Below are 22,491 nucleotides of genomic sequence, written 5' to 3'. Positions count from 1 at the left end.
AACATTCACCATGTATTTAATGTATTAACGCTAACTGTAACCATGGTATTGTGGCAGAAATAGTCAAATGTTTCTACATTGTTCATCTCAGGGTTCGTACAACCTTAGTGAAATTCAAGCACTTTACAAGGACGTCCAGCACTTCAAAGCTCTAAATATTATCCAATTCGAATATTATTCCAATTCGTATATATATATACAGTACAGTCCAAAAGTTTGGAACCACTAAGATTTTTAATGTTTTTAAAAGAAGTTTCGTCTGCTCACCAAGGCTACATTTATTTAATTAAAAATACAGTACAAAACAGTAATATTGTGAAATATTATTACAATTTAAAATAACTGTGTACTATTTAAATATATTTGACAAAGTAATTTATTCCTGTGATGCAAAGCTGAATTTTCAGCATCGTTACTCCAGTCTTCAGTGTCACATGATCCTTCAGAAATCATTCTAATATGCTGATCTGCTGCTCAAGAAACATTTATGATTATTTTCAATGTTGAAAACAGTTGTGTACTTTTTTTTTCAGGATTCCTTGATGAATAGAAAGTTCAAAAGAACAGCATTTATCTGAAATACAAAGCTTCTGTAGCATTATACACTACCGTTCAAAAGTAAAGTAAAGACATTTATAATGTTACAAAAGATTAGATTTCAGATAAACACTGTTCTTTTGAACTTTCTATTCATCAAATAATCCTGAAAAAAAATATTGTACACAAATATTTTGTACAATTGTACACATTGAATGTTTCTTGAGCAGCAGATCAGCATATTAGAATGATTTCTGAAGGATCATGTGACACTGAAGACTGGAGTAATGATGCTGAAAATTCAGCTTTGCCATCACAGGAATAAATTACTTTGTGAAATATATTCAAATAGAAAACAGTTATTTTAAATTGTAATAATATTTCACAATATTACTGTTTTTACTGTATTTTTAATTAAATAAATGTAACCTTGGTGAGCAGACGAAACTTCTTTTAAAAACATTAAAAATCTTAGTGGTTCCAAACTTTTGGACTGTACTGTGTGTATATATATATAAAAATAGGTTTTAACTTTTATTAACAACATTAACATGCAAATTTTATCTGCATCTCAATTCAAGCTCAGTGCTTTGCTGTCAAATATGCATTTCCAAGAAATAAACATGTAACATTACTGCACTTATTAATGCAAAACAATAGTCATTTTATGATTTAAAAATCCCCTCAGTACTACCAAATCAGGTGTTGTTGCCACCATCTGTAGAACACTAACATACCAGAAATGTTATCATCTTGATAAAAAATGAATAAAATAACTTTTATTTCAACATTTACTCCCCCTATTCAGTCCTGCAAGCATGATGGGAAGGGGAAATCCTGTTTTAGCATCTACGTAGTCTCGTCTCAAATGTATTAAATAAAGTGTTTGAAAATAATTGTGTTGGATTAACTTCATTTACTTAAGTAAATTGAACAAGCATCAAATGCTATTTTTGGCATAATATATGTTCCTTCAAAATGAAAATATTGAGTTGAGCCAAAACTCAACTTTTTCAAGTCAATGTAACAGAATGCAATTGTGTTTGAATGACAAACCTAATGCAATGGTGTTAAATAAACTGAACAGTATTGTAAAATAATTTTTGAGTACATTATATACAACATTTATTATATATATATATATATATTATAATTTGATTTATATTATATTTGATTGTGTAAGTTTTAACTTAAGTAAACATAAAGTCATCAGTTTTTATGCCTCCCTTATTTTACAAAAAGGTAAAGTTAGACATATTTGCCTTCTTAACATAATTTTTTTTCAATGCATTTATTTTTTTAAACCATTTTCTCACACTGGTTTTTCTTTGCTCTGACACCCTTTCTCTTCAGCACAGATTTGTTTCCGTCTCTCTCTCACACACACAGACGCGCTGGTGTCCCCAGCAGCAGCTGGTGGAAGGAGTTGAGCAGAACCCTTCTAAAGCCCTGCTGCAGAGGCCATGTGGACACTTTAAAGCTCTTCTCTGCAGCCTGTGAAGTTGTTAAGGAGCTCTGCAACACTGGCGACTGGCGCTGTAAATTCCATGCCAGCTGTAGCGCACAGCCCCCCTCCTTCTGTTTCTATCTCTTTCTGTCTTTTTTCTTTCATTCTATCCATCACTGCGCTCTCTCTGTGGCAATAGATGTCCCGCCGCACTTCTGTTGTGACCATGCGGGCACAGGATTTGTGTTTTATGCGTAACAGTGAAGCCCATCTGGCTACAGGAGGGATTTTTTACCTGTGCTCAGTACTGAGAGCTGTTCCTGCGGATCAGACGCAGTGGCCCCCTTCACACCTGGAATTAACATGTGATTTGTGTCCACATAGTATGTATATATTCTTTAGCTGGATTTTATTTTGCCTTTGAATGCATTTCAGTCATTTTCACAACAAGAATGCCATAATTCCAAAAAAGACATTCCTTTGGAATAATACATGGGATGTATGTACCTGGTATCTGTTGTTTTTGTTTTTTGCATTACAAAATAAATGCAAAGAAAACACATAAGCATTTACACCTTCATAAAACTTGGTCAGAATCTGTCCTCGATCACCTCCAAATGTGGTTTGATTAAAATGCGTCTTGGGTGTATTACATCTGGCTTCTCATGTGGTCGGTGCTGTTCGATTGTGATCCAATCACTTAATGCATGTTAATGCCAGGTGTAAAGAAGACTTTGAGTTGTGGTTGATGAATACAATATATGGTGTTTGATCTGGTGTTTATACTGAGACTCCACTATTATTACGTAGTACAAGTGAAATATCCCATCGTATGACCCTTTGTCACATGCTGTAAAGGATCAAAGGCCTAATTGTGAATGAGCAAATGCAGCACAATTCTACCATATTGTCATGTTCTGATTTCTAGATACATCAGAATTGTCAGTCAAAAAGTCAAACGCACATTATGAGAAACTCATCTACATTTCATTTTTTAAAGTGATAGTTTACCCAAAAATGAAAATCCTATCAACATATATTCACCTTCATATTGTTCCGAACCAGTATGACTGTTTGTCTTCTGCAGAACACAAAAGAAGATCAAGTTTTTGCCCACAATGAAAGTCAATGGGGTCCAAAAAAACATTTTGGAATGTCATTGAGGGGGAAAAAAACATTTTTCAAAATATCTTCTTTTTGTGTTCATGATTTACCTAAAAAATTATGAAATGTTGCAATGATTTAACTAAAACAAGGGAATGAATGATTAAAGGGTTTGTTCACCCAAAAATGAAAATTCTGTCATTAATTACACATCCTCATGTCGTTCCACACCTGTAAGACCTTTGTTAATCTTCAGAACACAAATTAAGATATTTTTGATAAAATCCGATGGCTCAGTGAGGCCTCCATTGACAGCAAGATAATTAACACTTTCAGTGGCCAGAAATGTACTAAAGACATATTTAAAACAGTTCATGTGACTACAGTGGTTCAACCTTAATGTTATGAAGTGACGAGAATACTTTTTATGTGGCAAAAAAACAAAATAACGACTTTATTCAACAATAGTGATGGGCGATTTCAAAACACTGCTTCATGAAGCTTCGAAGCTTTACGAATCTTTTGATTCGAATCAGTGTTTCGGAGCGTGTATCAAACTGCCAAAGTCACGTGATTTCAGTAAACGAGGCTTCGTTACGTCACAAGTGTTTTGAAGCGTTTCGAAATTTCAATGGTTCACCACTGGGGGGCGTGACTTTGGCAGTTTGATTCACGCTCCGAACCACTGATTCAAAACAAAAGATTCGTAAAGCTTCATGAAGCAGTGTTTTGAAATCGCCCATCTCTAGATATTGTTGAATAAAGTCACTATTTTTTTTTTTTTTTTGGCATGAACTAACCCGTTAAGTCTCTTGGGAATTAATTAATAAAATGTTGCCATGATTTAACTACAACAGTGGAATGAATTCACAAAACGTGGCCACAAATTAACAAACTGTTAATATGAGGCAAATTTTCTAATTTGTGAAATCTTTCTTTTCCGCTGTGGTGAGAAATCAAGTCCCTTCCAGGAATCGGGTCTCCTTTAGGACCCCGAGTGATCCTGAGTGATGGGATGTATTTTTAGTGCCTGATTATAATTCCTGCAAAATCACGTTATGATTTATATAGTTTAAAATGTGTTATAATGACCAATTATTAATGTCTTTTAAATTACATGGTTCATATACTAGTATATAACTGAATCTATAGGTTGTGAAATCAAGCATTTCTCTTACTGTTTTTTTTTAGTTAGCTTATGTACTAGCATAGCATACATCTACCCGATTAGCCTGCTAGCTTAGCTTATATTATATTAGGTACAGTATGTTTTTTTGCTTCTAATTTCTGTTTCCAGTTTGTTTTATTATGCAATACATAGGCATTCGTTTTATATTTCAAGCATGTTTTTTGTGCACTTAATGTAATAAACATCATACAATAGTGAAAAAGGTTATAATTAGTCATCACAATAACAACTTTTGATTAGGCATTACTGCCTGGGTCCTAAAGGAGACCCGATTCACGGGAGGACTCGATTTCTCATGACACCGGATGTCATGTGCGGGGCTTTATAAATATTTTTTTTAGTAAACTATCCCTTTAAATTTGCAACTAGACTGCGATAAAAGCCTCAGATTGTAGCCAACCACTTTCATCCATGTTGTGTGTTGTCAAAAATCAATTCTCAGTTTGAAATGTGTGCTAAAATTGTAAAGTGTTGCTGAAGTTGTTAATGTTGTAAAGTGTGCAGCACAGTGTTAACATGACAAAATGAGACTTTAAATGTGCTCAAGGCAGCTAGCATGTAGTGCGCACTAGCTTAAACGTTTAGACACGGCAAAAAAACAAAAACAAATTTAGCAGTTTTTTTCTGATTGGATAATGAATTCAACAAAATGTCCATGCAATGATGATAAAGGTGAGGGTCAACATTTGATTTCAGATGTATTCTTGGATAGAAACGTTCTCATTAGCTCTGTCGTAGCTCACAGTTCACATTCGCAATCAAGTCACCACACAGCTGTTTGCACCTCTCATGTGCCGCTCATGTGGATGAGAGCATCCGACTGTGGTGATGCACACACCTGTGAGGGTGCCGGGGATTCAGGCCTATCACTGCGCCTCAAACCCACACACACGTCATGTGGTGCGCATGTGTGTGTGCGTGTACCCCTACCCTAATAAAGCACATGTGACACATGTACAGTACGATTGGCTGTGTCACTTGACAATCTGGCACCATGCAGATCTGACACTGCTCTCTCAAGTCATGCGATGGGAACGTTCTCACTCCACCTGACAGAAATCGCACGTGTCACACCTCTCCCATCCCTTCCCCTCTCTCCCGATCTATTCTCCACTCTGTGTGAGTAGACTTTATGAGTGAAGGTGCTGTAGAAGAGGAGCATCTCCTCAGGATGGGCATCCATCTGTCTTGCGGCGAATAGTTTCCTGTTTCTTCCTTCTTCCTTCAGCCACATCAGCAGGGGACAAGCTGCTCCTCATAGTCCATGCCAGCAGTAAATTCAATCCAACCACATACTCTCCACCCCTTTATATACTATCTATCTATCTATCTATCTATCTATCTATCTATCTATCTATCTATCTATCTATCTATCTATCTATCTATCTATCTATCTATCTATCTATCTATCTATCTATCTATCTATCTATCTGTCTGTCTGTCTGTCTGTCTGTCTCTGGAATTAAAAAATCCGTGTCATTAGCGACACCGGTGGCCATTAAGTGAACTGAAGGAAGGAACATCCCGTCGCCGCCCACACTGTTGAAAGCGGCATTTATGAATATATAATGCGCACTTTCCTCTCAGTAAAAAATATAAACGCAACAAAAATGACAGCGGTGAGAAGACAACAGTTAAAAAGGCATCTGTTCATGGTGATATTGATATGTTTGCACCAGCTCTGCAATTTACCGGCATCAAGTTGACAGATGAGGTAAATAAAATTACACTGTTATGATAGTTTGATTATAAAGTTTGAATATAGACTATTTAGATGAAGCAGAGATGAACAAAGAGGAAAACAGGTCTCATTTCATCCACTTTTCGGAGTAAATATTAACGCGTAACTTTTAAGGTAATCAGCTAACCTAGCTAGGCTAACGTTAGTTCTTTATATTGTTGGTGCTTTATTCAGTATTATGGAAGAGGATTAGGGCCAAGCAATAATAAAAAATAAAACCATCTCGAGATTAAAGTTGTTACATTTCGAGAAAAAACTCGTTAAATTTCGAGAAAAAGGTCGAGATAAAATGTTGAGAATAAACTCGTTAAATTTCGAGAAAAAAGTCGAGATAAAATGTTGAGAATAAAGTCATTAAATTATGAGAAAAAAGTCGTTAAATTACGAGAACAAATTAGTTAAATTATGAGAAAAATGTCGTTAAATTTCGAGAAAAAAGTCGAGATAAAATGTTGAGAATAAACTCATTAAATTATGAGAAAAAAGTTGTTAACAAATTCGTTAAATTTATTCTCAACATTTCATCTCGACTTTTTTCTCGTAATTTAAAGAGTTTATTCTCACCATTTCATCTCGACTTTTTTCTTGAAATTTAACAAGTTTTTTTTCTCGAAATTTAACAACTTTAATCTCGAGATGGTTTTATTTTTTTATTATTGCTTGGCCCTAATCCTCTACATTTGAACCCATAATGTACTACAAGTGGTAGCTAAATATATTTTTAAATACAGAGATAGTATATTAAAAGCACATTTTAGTTCATATTCATGGTGTCTCAAAATAGTACAGTTGAGTACACTTAGATGTTCTTAAGATGATCTTAAGAAGTACTAAAGAAGAATTTTTAGTATATTAAGTACAAAATTAGTGCACGAAAATAGAGCACTTTAAGTATATTATAGAAGTGTAGTTTTTTTTCACCTAGGAATGTTAGTGAGAAGAAGAAGAAAAAAAACTTTCAGATATCAGTCTGCATAGGGTATTTTATAAAATGGCTCAATACAAAATTCCTGAACCGGAAGTGATGCAACCTGTTTTACAGAATATGATAATATATCTTTCGGCATTATCCTGAACATTGTAAGCATTTGTTTTATGTGTCTTAGAATGGAAAAGAGGCTCTCATGGGCGCATACAAATGTCACATCCTTTTGATTTCCCGGCAAAAATGCCCCAGGCCATTTACATTAAAATCAGCTAGTCTACAGGCTTTCATTGACAATCTATAAAGTCAGGGAAGGTCTCGTTTTTTAAGTTTTATTACAAGCTCTTCACACACTGGCTATAAAAAGTGATTAATACATCAGAATTCTCACATATATCCCATTTAAATTGTAAAATAAAATAAAATAAAATAATAATAATAATTTTATTCATTTAATTTCATTTAATGCCCTGATTAGCAGCATTAATAAATTAATTCTATTTTATATTTAAATTGATTAGATTTCATTTAAATGCCTTAAAATTTAGGATTTTAATTTAGGTCCATATTTAGGATCTGAGTGCATTTTATATTATTTAGGATTTAAAAGCACACCTCTGTGAGAGGTGCTCAAATGCATCTGGGATCTATTATTTGTTTGCTTATGTATTTATTTAAATGTATTTTTATTTAAATTTTTATTTAATTTTATTGCAATATAATGTACAGAGCATAGCAAAATTAATACATTTTGAACTTACTCCCTCAAAATAATTTTGTCCCTCACATGAACTGATGTCACCATGCACTAAAAGTTTAAGTGATTCTTTTTATGTTGAGGCCTTGGCACTTGGAACAAACAAACCCATTGTAACCATGCGGGACATTGATTGGCTCTATTTTTGCCTCTCTATGTGACTGAGGCAGGCTGTTCGACATCCGGCGTCAGCGCACACCTGTTTAGGGTGTTCATTCTGTGACTTGTTTGCACAGACAACATGGGAGATGACAGGGAAGCCTTAATCTCCACAGCCCTGCCGTTCAGCACACGCTCAAGAGAACCGACATTAAAGAAAAACGTTAAATCATTCTCAATATGAAACTGAAAACAAAAGCTATATAACTTCACGCTTCTGTCTCACAAAGCTCAGTCTTCAAACTATAACATAGCTATAATAGACCGATCAGGCATAACATTATGACCACTGACAGATGAAGTGAATAACACTGATTATCTCTTCATCACGGCACCTGTTAGTGGGTGGATATATTAGGCAGCAAGTGAACATTTTGTCCTCAAAGTTGATGTGTTAGAAGCTGGAAAAATGGGCAAGCATAAGGATTTGAGCGAGTTTGACAAGGGCCAAATTGTGATGGCTAGATGACTGGGTCAGAGCATCTCCAAAACTGCAGCTCTTGTGGGGTGTTCCCGGTCTGCAGTGGTCAGTATCTATCAAAAGTGCTCCAAGGAAGGGAGCGAAGGCTGGCCCATGTGGTCCGATCCAACAGACGAGCTACTGTAGCTCAAACTGCTCAAGAAGTTAATGCTGGTTCTGATAGAAAGGTGTATGGTGTTTATGGGGCTGCAATGCCGCAGACCAGTCAGGGTGCCCATGCTGACCCCTGTCCACTGCCGAAAGAGCCAACAGTGAGCATCAGAACTGGACCACAGAGCAATGGAAGAAGGTGGCCTGGTCTGATGAATCATGTTTTCTTTTACATCTCGTGGATGGCCGGGTGCGTGTGCGTCGCTTACCTGGGGAACACATGGCACCAGGATGCACCATGGGAAAAAGGTAAGCCGGTAGAGGCAGTGTGATGCTTTGGGCAATGTTCTGCCGGGAAACCTTGGGTCCTGCCATCCATGTGGATGTTACTTTGACACGTACCACCTACCTAAGCATTGTTGCAGACCATGTAGATCCTTTCATGGAAACAATATTCCCTGGTGGCTGTGGCCTCTTTCAGCAGGATAATGCTCCTGACACAAAGCAAAAATAGTTCAGGAATGGTTTGAGGAGCACAACAACGAGTTTGAGGTGTTGACTTGATCTCCAAATTCCCCAGATCTCAATCCAGTCGAGCATCTGTGGGATGTGCTGAACAAACAAGTCCGATCCATGGAGGTCCCACCTCACAACTTACAGGACTTAAAGGATCTGCTGCTAACATCTTGGTGTCAGATACCACAGCAGCACACTTTCAGGGGTCTAGAAGAGTCCATGCCTCGACGGGTCAGGGCTGTTTTGGCAGCAAAATTGGGACTAACACAATATTAGGAAGGTGGTCATAATGTTATGCCTGATTGGTGTATATAAATATTTTTTTTACATTCATCAACTAATAAGCTACCTTTTGAAGACCACAGACTGATTGTGTGAATGTAAAATCTGTATTGTGTGGGCGATGTAAGTTCAAGTCCAGCTTGGGTAATTTCCTGCACCACCTTTAATTATTTTATTTTATTTTATTTTATTTTATTTTATTTTATTTTATTTTATTTTATTTTATTTTATTTTATTATTTGTGGCACCCATTTAAGTTTTCTATCCTATACCTTTACTAGATGTTGATCCTACCCTATTATATTATGAATTAAACATTGCAAAAAATTCTAAAAAATAAATAATGTAGGGAGATTAATATTGATTTTTTTTTTATTTATAAACCAATAAAATTAACTACAAGTACCTCTCCATCTGAACCAATAGGAGCGTTTCACCTGGTGGAAACATCATTCTCCATATGCCAAGATGATGAGTTGGAGCATCCTGATCATTAGGCCATCATTCTGGGCAGGTGTGCTCACTCTGAACGGAACCAGATAAAAACAGGCACTGTTGGATTAGGCAGACTAAGGTAGGATCATGTGCGCTAATAACTTATAAATGATCGTAATGACCATCTGTTCCCTAGTGGAGTGTTCACTCTCCGTGCAGTGTTTGGCAGACATGCTGGAAGCTCTGGTCTAATTCCTTTGAAAATGCCACTCGTTGGCTCCTCGCTGGGATGAGATAAGATCTGTGTTCGGCTGAAATGGGAAAAGAACGTCTGCACCGTCCTCCTTAATGTTCTGCGGTACACATATGCACCGCCACATATGCACTTACCACAATGCCCTATGAATCAGGACGCGGGTTAGCCCTGTCATATTAATCCATACTCGTTTAGCTTTGCTTGTTGCTGTGCGCTTGATTGAAACATGTACTCTGCATTTTTTCCTTGCAGACATCTGCTGTTGCATATGAACCGATTACGGCTGTAGATTTTCAATATGTCTGGTCTGAGAGTTTCCGTAGATGACAACTACTCTTGCAAGGCAAGCAGCCCAGCTTTCCTTTTTAATCAGCCACCTCTAAACCACATTTGTCACAGTGGACACTCGGGTGCAAGTAAAAACCTCTGGTGGTAGACTTACAAGAACGAATGTTATCCGCAGTGTGTTTCTCTCGCTCTCTCTATGGCTCGCAGCAGATTAGTGGGCAGAAGCTGAGCAGATGGGTGCAGACCTCAGCATCCGTACACAGAACAGGAGCTTTATAGTCCTTACTGTGCTGGATTTGAGAATGTGCCGTAATCTCAGCGTGGAGGGGCTGGAGATCCTAATACTAGACCCACATTGGACGCTGCATGCAGTTAAGGTGTTGTCAAAGGCCTATAGGGGAAAAAAGTTTTTCCTATACCTGCAATGAGACTTTCGCACCAGAGGAACCTTTTCATAGTTCCTAGAACTATTGGCTGAAGTACCTGGATTTTGCAGTGTTTGCACCGTTGGAACTAGGAACGATTTTAGTTCTAGGAACTTCTTTGGGGGAAATAAATTAGCTCCTACTTCAGAGTAGGGACGAAACCAGCACTATAGGAACTATCAGTGTATGTTGATTGGTCAAACGCATGTCACACACCAGCACCTGGCATTTTTAAAAAGCAGTGTAAACATATTTACTTCACGAACATGGAAAACGGCGACATTTACATGCTGTCTGCAGGGTTGTGTTCTTTTCTCTGCCTCAGTGATATGTAATACTGAAAGTTGGCATAGGAGATTTCGTCTCTTAGCCCCACTTTTTGCTAACTATAATAATTACATTATTTGCTAACTGCATTCTTTAAATTGTAACGTTGACATGCATTCTCTGTAAAGCTGCTTTGAAATGATATGTATCGTGAAAAGCGCTATACAAATAAATGTGAAGTGAATTGAATTAAATACACAGCTCCGATCAACGGCATCCTCCGTTCACTGTTTTTTAGCGTTTGTAAGTGCAGCACTTAAAGGGTTAGTTCACCCAAAAATAAAAATTCTGTCATTAATTACTCACCCTCATGTCGTTCCACACCCGTAAGGTCTTTGTTCATCTTCGGAACACAAATTAAGATATTTTTGATAAAATCCGTTGGCTCAGTGAGGCCTGCATTGCCAGCAAGATAATTAACACTTTCAATGCCCAGAAAAGTACTAAAGACGTATTTAAAACAGTTCATGTGACTACAGTGGTTCAACTTTAATATTATGAAGCGACAAGAATACTTTTTGGTGCGACAAAAAAACAAAATAATGACTTTATTCAATAATATCTAGTGATGGGCGATTTCAAAACACTGCTTCATGAAGCTTCGAAGCTTTACGAATCTTTTGTTTCGAATCAATGGTTCGGAGTGTGTATCAAACTGCCAAAGTCATGTGATTTCAGTAAACGAGGCTTTGTTACATCATAAGTGTTTCAAATTTCAATGGTTCACCACTGGGGGGTGTGACTTGTTTGATACGCGCTCCGAACCACTGATTCGAAACAAAAGATTCGTAAAGCTTCGAAGCTTCATGAAGCAGTGTTTTGAAATCGCCCATCACTAGATATTGTTGAATAAAGTCATTATTTTGTTTTTTTGGTGCACAAAAAGTATTCTCGTCACTTCACAACATTAAGGTTGAACCACTGTAGTCACATGAACTGTTTTAAATATGTCTTTAGTAGCTTTCTGGGCATTGAAAGTGTTAATTATCTTGCTGTCAATAGAGGCCTCACTGAGCCATCGGATTTTATCAAAAATATCTTAGTTTGTGTTCTGAAGATGAACGAAGGTCTTACTGTTGTGGAACAACATGAGGGTGAGTAATTAATCACAGAAATTTCATATTTGGGTGAACTAACCCTTTAAAGACACCGCTTTGAGAGCTCCTATTCCCAATGTGAATGCAACCAGGAACTTGGCCTGGGGGAAAAATTAGTTCTTGGGGGAGCTATCCTAGTGGTTAGTTCCTATAACTATTTGGTGTGAAAGCCCCTATTTTATCTTAATTTCCTTTTTACAGAAAAAAAAAAATACAGAGTTTTTTTTCTACTAAAGAAGTCCCTAGCATTGCACGATTCAGAAGAGGTCTTCAAGGTAGGGCCAAAGTTGAAAAATGAAATGTAACTAAAAAGTCTGTTGACTATATGAAAGAGCAATAAAATGTTTCACTGGTTGCAGATAAACTGTTAGTGTTACTGTAGGACTGTGTGTCGGGAGTGTTTGTGAAAATGTTGGAGCAGGCGTATGGTGTCCAGATCTTCCTCTGGGAGATGAGTGTGTCAACTTCTGCCTACTAATCTGCTGTCTTTGTCGTGTCTGCTGAGCTGGTGTCATCTGTGTCTCTTTCTCTCACTTTCTGTGGTTGCTGTGTGCTTAAACGCAGATGTTTCTTTATGAGTCCACCGCAGATCGTTGGACTGAAATGACTGCATGTGGGAAAAAGGTGGTGGGATGCACGGAAAGCCATGTCTCACTGTGCTTGCTGGTTTCCATGTGTGCTCAGTGGTTGTGTAGTGTGAAAATATATGCATCTTCCATAAGGACGGATGTTTCGCCGCCACCCCATTGGTTCCCTGTGTATCTCTTCATTATCACTGATCACTCAATCACTCACAGTCGTCCAACCTCTCAGCATGTGGCTGGCTGTAGTTTGTCATCATTTCCTTGCCGAGCCGCACGGCTGCTTGCTAGACAGAAGTCTACCTCCGACGGAGTGGAGTAGCTTCCTGGTTACATCTGTGGGCTTGTTGGAGAGGATCAGACAATGATGAACTAATGAGTGTTAATTAGCATGCTCATTGGGGCTGCTCTTCTGAGAGGACAGGGGTGGAGCGGGGTCAAAGAAGGGACACTGCTGTGGAAATCACTGCCAGTTAGAATTAAATTAGTTTATTTGTTCAATTATATATCTTTTTGTACCACGTTTGTGGGTTCACCACATACAGTGCTGTGAAAAAGTTAATGCACCTGTTTTGGATATATGTTGGATTGGTATTTCAGCATTGTTAATAAATAAAGCAATATAATTTAACAACTGACCCATAAAGTGTAAACTGTGCAACTGTTATTATTGCATAAATAAACACAAATGCCAAACTTTCATTTTTGGGCAAACTATCCCTTTAAAGGATTAGTTCACTTTCAAATGAAAATTTCCTAATAATTGACTCACCCCCATGTCATCCAAGATGTTCATGTCTTTCTTTCTTAAGTCGAAAAGAAATTAAGGTTTTTGATGAAAACATTCCAGGATTATTCTCTTTATAGTGGACTTCAATGGCCTCCAAACGGTTGAAGGTCAAAATTACAATTTCATTGCAGCTTCTAAGCGTTCTACGCGATCCCAGACGAGAAATATCTAGAGAAACCATCACTCATTTTCTAAATAAAAATTAAAAATGTATACATTTTAACCATAAATGCTCATCTTGAACTAGCTATATATTTCCAAGTGAAACTGAGTGAAAAATTGTAGGGCTGGACTTGATTTTGTCCATCTGGAATTGATTGGATCGTTGGATTGTTTGTGCTATTGCTGTGAACTCATGTGAGTAGCTATGTTTCCATCACCCTGTTTTTATGCACATTTTGAAGTATCACATCAGAAACGAGTGATGGAAACATGAAATTTTGGAAAAAAAAAAAATCCCTTAATTTGCAAAAAAGTTTTTACGCTCACTTGAGGTGGTTTTTGACTTGTGCGAAAAAGAGTTAATACGAGTAATGGGAAATGGAAATGCATTTGCCGAATAACATTAAAGCTAGGTAATTAATTGTCTATTTCCACTGATGGTGTTTTATTTACTGTTGGTTACTAGGTTACCAATACCACACCATACTAATACCAATTTATGTCTTCTCTCTGTACGATTGTGCAGCTTATGTTTTCATTACACAATAGTTATTCGCGTCTCATGAAGGGGAAAATACGGACTGCAAATATATTGACTAGCATGGAATTTTTAGCGTGGAATCACTTCTTCTGATTGCTTTTAGAGGGAAAATCTGCCCATAACTGCTGGTCTAGGATCAGTTTTCTCCATAATAATAGCTTATTGGTTTGGCAAACGATCCAATGCATAAGGTTTCTACACAACGTGTTTTGCAGCGTTGAGCAACGTAACCAATCACAAAGATATCTGTTGATTTCTTGAACTCAATGGCCAATCAGAGGTGTTTAAGTTAACACTGAACAAAAACTCTGGCGTTTTGAGCAGAGAGTGGATTTTGAGTTCTCCACACTCACAAAATACTCTTATTATAACAAAATAAACACAGTGTAGACATTATGTAAATAAGAAATGTATTCATTTATTCATTCAAGCTTCATTTATTATAACAGAACTTTGTGAGATCGCGATGAACTAAGATGAGGGAAAGCTTTTTAATGATTATAAAGGGAGCGCTCTGTATGCTTTTTATGCCAAATCACACAGTGTGCTTCCTGTTCTGTTTTTTTTCTATTTTTGATAAAATGAATGGTGAATATTTTGTGTTTTTCCTTGGGTGCTCGACCATTTGACCATTTCCGTGGGTACTCGGCGGCACCTATGACCAATACCACCGTCATAGGCTCAAACAACTTGATGGAAACGCACCTAATTCGCATTTGTTTTTTGTTTTTGTTATTTTGTGCACGCTTTGAAAAGATTCACTTCACGTTTGGATGGAAACCCAGCTAGTGACAGGTTGCCCCACCTTCCCGCCAGTAAACACGTCATCATAGAAGAGATGTCATTGGATTTAAAAAAATATAATAAATACAACAACATTTCATTAAAAAATGAAAAAACAAGAATTGTCCTTTTTAAAGCTGTTGTTTTACGCCACAAGCCACAGATCTCTCCTCTGCCCTGCGACCAAGCAAAAAGAGCTTTTAAAATGTATTTTAATATAGGTAATAATTGTTGCTACATCCATGCATTACACATTTTCATGATTATATGTGTTAAGCCACAAATAGCGCTCATAACAAGCCTCATACTGTCTATCTCTCGGCTCTTACATCTGTTGTTCCTCTCCAACCTGTTTCTATATTGCCTTCTATCACTGCATTAATTAATGTTTTCCATGTTAATGTTCCAGGAGCGTAAAGAAAAAGCAGTCAACCCAGCATCACCGAACAAACTCTGTCTCAAGGCAGAAACAACTGCGAGAGCAGGCAGGGCGGCTTCCAAATGAGCTGTAGTTTGTTTGATCTCTTGCTAACCGCTTAAATCCTGCACAGCTTGAGAATGATGCGGTTTAGCGACTAGCTGCCCTGGCTCCTCTCAGGACGACTATCTGGCTGACTGCTGACAGTGTGTGTGTGTGTGTGTTTTTGTGTGTATGTGTGTTTTATCTGTAGACACTCCCCCTTAGATCAATGGCATAGTCAATCCGGCCCGTGCCCGGCACATGTGACAGAGGGTATTAAAGAGGTGAGCAGCCTGTTTCTCCTGAAGAGACACAGCTAGTATCTAGAAGAAAGAAAGAGAGGGAGAGGTGTTGCCGTATGCTAGCCTGCTGAGTAATGCGGTCACAATCAAGCTTATCCGCCTTGTACAGCTGACCCTGTGTGTCTAGGCTAATGAACTGGACCAGATCAAAGAAGTGATTTGTAAACTCAAACACGTGGACCTAGTGAGACCGACAGAGACACAAGAAAGAAAAAAGACATGATCTGTGTGTGAACCCTGGGTAGAAAGCACTCAAGGCATTTCAGGTGAAATGCAGTTAGCATGTGATTAAGCTACAGGTCGCCCCTTTTGCAGCTGAAACCAGGTCATGACATTATACGCTGCACGAGGGTTTAACCGGTTTCACTTATAGACTGAATTGTTGTCACACAGTAGATCATTCCCTGGTGCCTCTTAAAAGGAAGGCATTATTTTATCTCATTAAAGCAGTCAAGCTTTGTCAACACCACATCAAACCCAGGTCATGAACTCCAGGTTAACCCATTTACAACAACAGTCAGTACATACAAATATTGTGTATGAGTGTGTATATATATATATATATATATATATATATATATATATATATAATGCTTTTTCACTTTTCAACTGTAGTTACACTAAAAAATGATTGTGATTTTAACAGTAAAAGACTGTAAAAATGCTACGGTAAAAAAACGGTTAATCGGTTAACAGAAAATTTCTGTACTATATACAGTGAATAACTGTAATAGATCTAAATGTACATTTAATGTAATTTTACAGTAAAATACCATTTAATTTACAGTTTTTGAAAGTGAAAAAGAACAAGTCATTGTATTATTTATAGTGAAAAAACGTAAATTGACATTCCCAGAGTTCCCTGAATGAAACTTCAAGGGTTTTATGGGTCCATCTAATGTTGTTAAATTAATGTTTATTGCATTTTTTAATGTCATGTGTGCTACCATGATGGTGTTTAGTGTTTGTGTGAATGACACTGTGCACAAAAAAACAGATATTAGTACTTCAATAGACTGGTAAATTAATATATCAGTTAATGAAATAATTTTTTTACAATAAATTGAAGTTAAATCTATAAAACCTAAAATGTAAAAAAAATGCATTACAATTCCAGACTACAATGCATTTTTCCGGGTTTTGTAAAGTCAGAATGTTACTCATTTAAATAATCCCCGCCCCCTGAATATGCAAAAAAACAACAAAAAAAAAACAAAAGGTGCGAGGCCTGGTTGAGCTGTGCTAGAGAACATGATAACATTTCCAACGTGATAACGCAATGCATGAGCTAGAGCTAGTGCAAGACGAGCATTTGTGGTTAAAAAGTACATAATTTTTTAGGGCGTGACATTTCCTGAACACGCGCTAAGCGGTGCCAGTCACAACACACTGGGCCAGCTAACCAATCACAGCACATTTTGTGTTTCGGAAGGAGGGGCTACATCGAAAAAGGAACTAAACAGCACATTCGAGTCAGACTGGGGAGAGATGTGCTGTAATAATGTAAAATATGCGAAAAATAACATGTTTTTAGAACAATCAAGCATAAAAAACATTCTAGTACACTGAAAATCAAGAAAACAAAAGTACACAACAAAATCAAGACTTCGTAAAAGGGCATAATAGGACCCCTTTAAAAAAAAATACTCTGCTCTAACCTTCAAGTCATAATTTGCTCTGCTGAAAAATCTCTCATTCTTTTCCCTTGTTCCCTGATCACATGCAAGTGCATGAGGCCAGAGTCATATGGCTTTCTTGAAGAATGCTTTTAAACCCATTAGTGACACCTGTGTGTTGTGAGTGTGTGGATGGTGGAGATGCTCAGGAGGAGCAGGCGGCCAAAGCAGATTAGCAGGATCTCACATGTTGCGTAACAGATCTTCCTCCTCCTGTCTCGAACCCACAGCAGTCCACCCATCAGCTGCTCTGCAAAACATACTCTATCTTTTACTAACACTTACAATGTTCACACACAGTGTTTCTGCCCAGTTTGGGGACTTCATGTGTTTAAATGAACGCCCAATGCATTGTTGCAGTATGTAGATTTTGCCTGGGAGGTAGTGTTCCTGTAGAGTAGATACAGTAGAGCATGGTGCTAGCAATGGCAAGGTCATGAATTGATAATAGCTGTGTCCCAATTCAGAGGCAGCATCCCTTGAAGGATGCAAACTTCAAAAGCCATGCCTTCGAAGTCCGCAAAGGTCAAACTGAGCATCGTTAAATAGGATGGTCTAGCCTACGGAGAATTGCTCTTGTCTTTATGTTTGGCCGATATATTAAAGCTGATACACTTCAGATGCGCACTGATTGCCATGATAGGTTTGAATTGCTTGAAATATGACTGGAGTCACTTCAAAAAGGAACATTTAAGTGCAACATCTGCATCGCAAGTCTGTCATATAGGCTACATACAATTATAATGAGAACATTATAACTGTGTGATTGGGCTTTTAATGGTGAGACTTTTGTCTTTGTAATCAGGCTCTCAAAAATTATATAAAAATGTTGATTTAGATTTATCGGCCAATATATCGGTTATCGGCTTTCAAATATAAAGAATTATCGGTTATCGGTATCAGCCAAAATTTTCATATTGGTGCATCTCTAATAAAATCACATCTTAGTAATATTTAAGACAACATTTAAACTGCTATAAGTTTTTTGGTAACACTTTATTTTAGGTTTCATTTCTCACTAGTTGCTTATTAGCTTGCATATTACTAGTATATTGGTTGTTTATTAGCGCTTATAAAGCACATATTAATGCCTTATTCTGCATGACCATATTCTACATCCCATAATCCTACCAAATACCTAAACTTAAATTGAAACCCAATACTTACATTTAAAAACGTAATCTACCATTTTCTCTCTCTCTCTCAAAAAAAATAAAAAAATAAAATTAAATAAAAAAATCCAGTTGTCACTGGTGCACAATGAATCTTGGGATAGGTTAGGCTGCGAAGAGTCCACTAATTTGATTCCTCGTGGCCCGGGAAACAAAGGACACATTTGTAGGCCCCATTTGAAGGAGTCTTTGCATTGGGACAGCCTTCGTTACCCACTGTGATGCATTCGGCCTTCAAATACAGCCAAAGATGCAGCCTCTGAATTGGGATGCAGCTATTGGTTTGGGTAAAAGTTTCAAGAAAATGTGCAAATATAAAATAAGTATCTAGTAGGGTTGTAAAAATGCATTGATGCATCACATAAATTCAACACACAGTTATTATATCATAAATATATCATAATAACTGACGTATTGTTAATTTAGTTCTTATCCAAAATACAATTCTTGACTTCAGCTGTAAAATTATATCACAATAATCTAATAAAAACGTAACAGATTATGACTAAATTTCACATTTCATGATGCATTGCATCATTTAGTCAAATTGAAATTTTGTCAAAGCAGATATTTACACTTGTATGTGTGTATGTACATGTGTCTGTGGATTGTACAGTATGTTTGTGTGCACGTGTGTGGCCTTGAGGCCCCTGCCAGACTGCTCACCTCACGTAGGTTCAGTCAAAAGCTCTTACAAATGTCATTAACTTCCCAGCCTGTGGCTGATCAGTCCATGTGCTCACAAGCTGCTGCTGGCCAACTGCAGTTTGAGTGTGTGTGTGTGTGTGTGTGTGTGTGTGTGTGTGTGTGTGTGTGTGTGTCTTCTACCAAGAAACAAGACTGAGCTGTGGACAAGTTCACACTGAGTTCACTCTGACAGTGACTTACAAAGTGACCGAGACACTCATTTTTTCAGTGAGAACTATCGATTTTTGGCAACATGTTCACCCAAAAGTGAATATTACCCCATGATTTTCTCACCCTCAAGCCATTCTAGGTGTATATGACTTTCTTCTTTCAGACAAACACAATCAGAGTTATATTGTAAAATATCCTGGCTCTTTCAAGCTTTATAATGGCAGTGAATAGAGGATGAGGTTTTGAAGCCCAAAAAAGTGCATCCATCCATGATATCATTTCGCTTCAGAAGGCCTTTAATAACCCCCTGGAGCCGTGTGGATATCTTTTATGATGGATGATTGCACTTTTTTGGGGTTCAGAATCTCATCCTCTTTTTACTGCCATTATAAAGCTTGGAAGAGCCAGGACATTATTTAATATAACTCTGATTGTGTTCGTCTGAAGGAAGAAAGTCATATACACCTCATTGGGAAAATCATGGGGTAATTTTCATTTTTGAGTGAACTATCCCTTTAAGAAAACTTAATCTTTATGCAAATTAACAGGGAGGAGCTCATGTGATTTGTCTCTTGTGCTCTACTGTAGCTTAGTGTAGGCAAGATGGAGAAGTTCATGTTAATGTGAGCGATTTCACTATTCATTAATTTCTGCCTGTATATAGCGATTTTAGAAATTGATTGTTTCATTCATGCTAATCATATATTTTTTTCATATGCATTATGTAGATGTATTATGCAAATGGTTTCTATGGTTCATTTTTAGCAGCAAGAAAACTGAGTCCTTGTCAAATTAAATTGATTATTTTCTAGCAATATGTCTAACTGCTGATCAGATATTCAAAAACATGTTACCCAGACCACCAATGGTTCAATGACATGACACTCATTTTTTTTGTACTATGTATCTATTAATTTATTTAAATATACATAAAAAAATGCAATTCACACATCCAGTGTTGAACATGTTTTAAATTTCTGAATTAAATTCATTTTAATATTTTTGGGGGCCATATAAAGTAAAAAAATGGTGATTTTAAACGAGTTGGCAATTTTGTTCGTACAATTTGATCTGTGTGAATTTTTAGAAAAAAAAAAGTAAACATGAAGGTCTACCTTTAAAACCTAACCATTGGTGAAGTGTACACAGATGAGATTGTACAAATTCATACAAATTCGCCACCAATTTGCAAATAGTTGTGAATTGCCATTAGACTGTGTTCCATCATAATGAAGAAAAAAGCCTCTTTAAAAGAAAACACAACAAAAAAGTAGTTTGGAATAGTGTTCTATTAATATTTTTTAGAAAAAAAGTAGAGTATAATGCAATTTTTAATATAATATTTAAAAAAAAAACTGCTTCATTGCTGATTAATTTTTGAAAAACTTTTGTCTGCAAAATCAGTCACGCACTCTCTCTTCTTTTCCTGCTCTGAATCAGGAGAGGTTGTTGTTGGAGCAGTTAGTAGTAGGTCCTGTAGTTTGGGGCATGTGGTGTTCAGTAATAAACAGCACCATGGTGACGGCAGCTGTTGCAGTGGCAGACAGAGAACATCAGCAGCAGTAGTAGCGGTACTGAGGGTCCGCTGAGAACTATAAACACCGGCAGGCCATGACTTCCACAAATAGATCTCTTAGGAGAAAAAAAAAAAGAGGGTAATAAAAAGCGCTGAGGGGGTGTGTGGGAGTATGTACGACAGAGAAGGGAAGGATTATTTTCTTCAGGAACCCAGAATAATCAGAAGAGGCATAATTTTACATGTTTTAAATTGGTGCTTTTAATTGATGTGTGCATTGGTGGCAGATTATTAGGAAAAGCCTCGGTTTTTTTTTTTTTTTTTGCATCTCATTAGATAAGCAAATTCAGACATGCTAGATGAATCAAATTCATAATGTGATTACTATTAGAATTCGTTTTTCTTGTCTCGGGTTTGCCACAAATTCTGTAGGCAACATTAAAAAATAATAATTTGTTGAATTTATAACCTCTCGTCAGTTCTCTGCATACTGTATTAAGAGAGACTGTGCATGTACAGTGCAGTGCCCATAATCCTCATAACCTCTTTAGTATATGACTACAGTATATTCATATGTATGTATATATGTGTGTGTGTGTGTGTGTGTGTATATATATGGGTCAATGACATGACGGGTAATTTTTTTGTCCAAAGGCCTTCATAATAATAAAAAACAAAGATATGACATCCAAAGTATGTAAGGTAGTACAACTAGATCTCTTTTATTGAATCCAAAAGGTTTTAATTATAGTTTGCTACATATAAAGGTATTTTAAAGATTTTGAAGTGTCAAAAGGTCATTCGGTTTAACCATCCAAAGGCCAATACAGACATTTCATTTGTGTTTAAAATATCTTAAAATGTAATAAATGTATATATTTTCTATTCAGGCAGGATTTTATAACATCATATATCTACATAGTGCAAAATGGTATTGAAATTATGTGTAGAAGTCGTTGCTTTGTTATGAGAAAGAATGACTATATATATAAACCATCATATTGTTAACCCTTAATAAAATTTCAAAATGTATTATATCTCCATTATGTTTTTTATTTATTTATTTATTTATTTTTTTAACACTTTTAAAAGCCTTATTCGTCAATAACCCATATATTAGAAATTTCTATTTTCAAAAATTAGAACCATTGGATTTAACTGTTTTTGCCTTCAAGTACAGTATATACTTTAGGCTTGATGTGTTTTTTAAAGCCATTTTTTATTGCCACTAATGAGCTTAATGTTGCAGCAGTGAAATAAAATCAGAATAATCTTTATAGCTTTTGTTTCTTTAAATATTGTATATGGAGGGATCCTACTTAACCTATAAGCCATTTTTTTTAGTTTTTGTCTTTGTGCTTCTAGAGGAAAGCCTGTGCTTTTTGATCACATGGTGCCCTGTATTATATTTTAACCAGAGTCAGACTCTGGGCCGCAACTTTGAGTGTGCTGTGCTCACTAATATTCAAATAATCCATGTGATTATGGGAGTGGTTATTAAAATGAATATGGCCAGCAATGTGGAAACAGATGTCCGATGACCCACATCTGTGTGTTCCTGCCGAGTAGGATGAGTGGATGTGTGTGTGTGTGT

General features: G+C 36.7%; 1 long non-coding RNA gene across 1 annotated transcript in view; it reads left to right on the top strand.

Annotated features, from left to right (window-relative positions):
• Window positions 1–5,799: 5,799 nt before the first annotated feature.
• LOC125269111 overlaps window positions 5,800–22,491 on the top strand; it is a 180,407-nt gene continuing 163,715 nt past the window's right edge. Inside the window, exons 1-2 of the long non-coding RNA XR_007185031.1 lie at window positions 5,800–5,991; window positions 9,655–9,802. This is a non-coding gene — a long non-coding RNA (uncharacterized LOC125269111). The remainder of the gene's footprint in view (window positions 5,992–9,654; window positions 9,803–22,491) is intronic.

The sequence above is a fragment of the Megalobrama amblycephala genome, linkage group LG5 (genome assembly GCF_018812025.1).
Source record: "Megalobrama amblycephala isolate DHTTF-2021 linkage group LG5, ASM1881202v1, whole genome shotgun sequence".
In the NCBI taxonomy this organism is placed as follows: Eukaryota; Metazoa; Chordata; class Actinopteri; order Cypriniformes; family Xenocyprididae; genus Megalobrama; species Megalobrama amblycephala.
The sequence above is the reverse complement of the archived record's forward strand: the minus strand, read 5'-3'. Positions and strand labels throughout refer to the sequence as shown.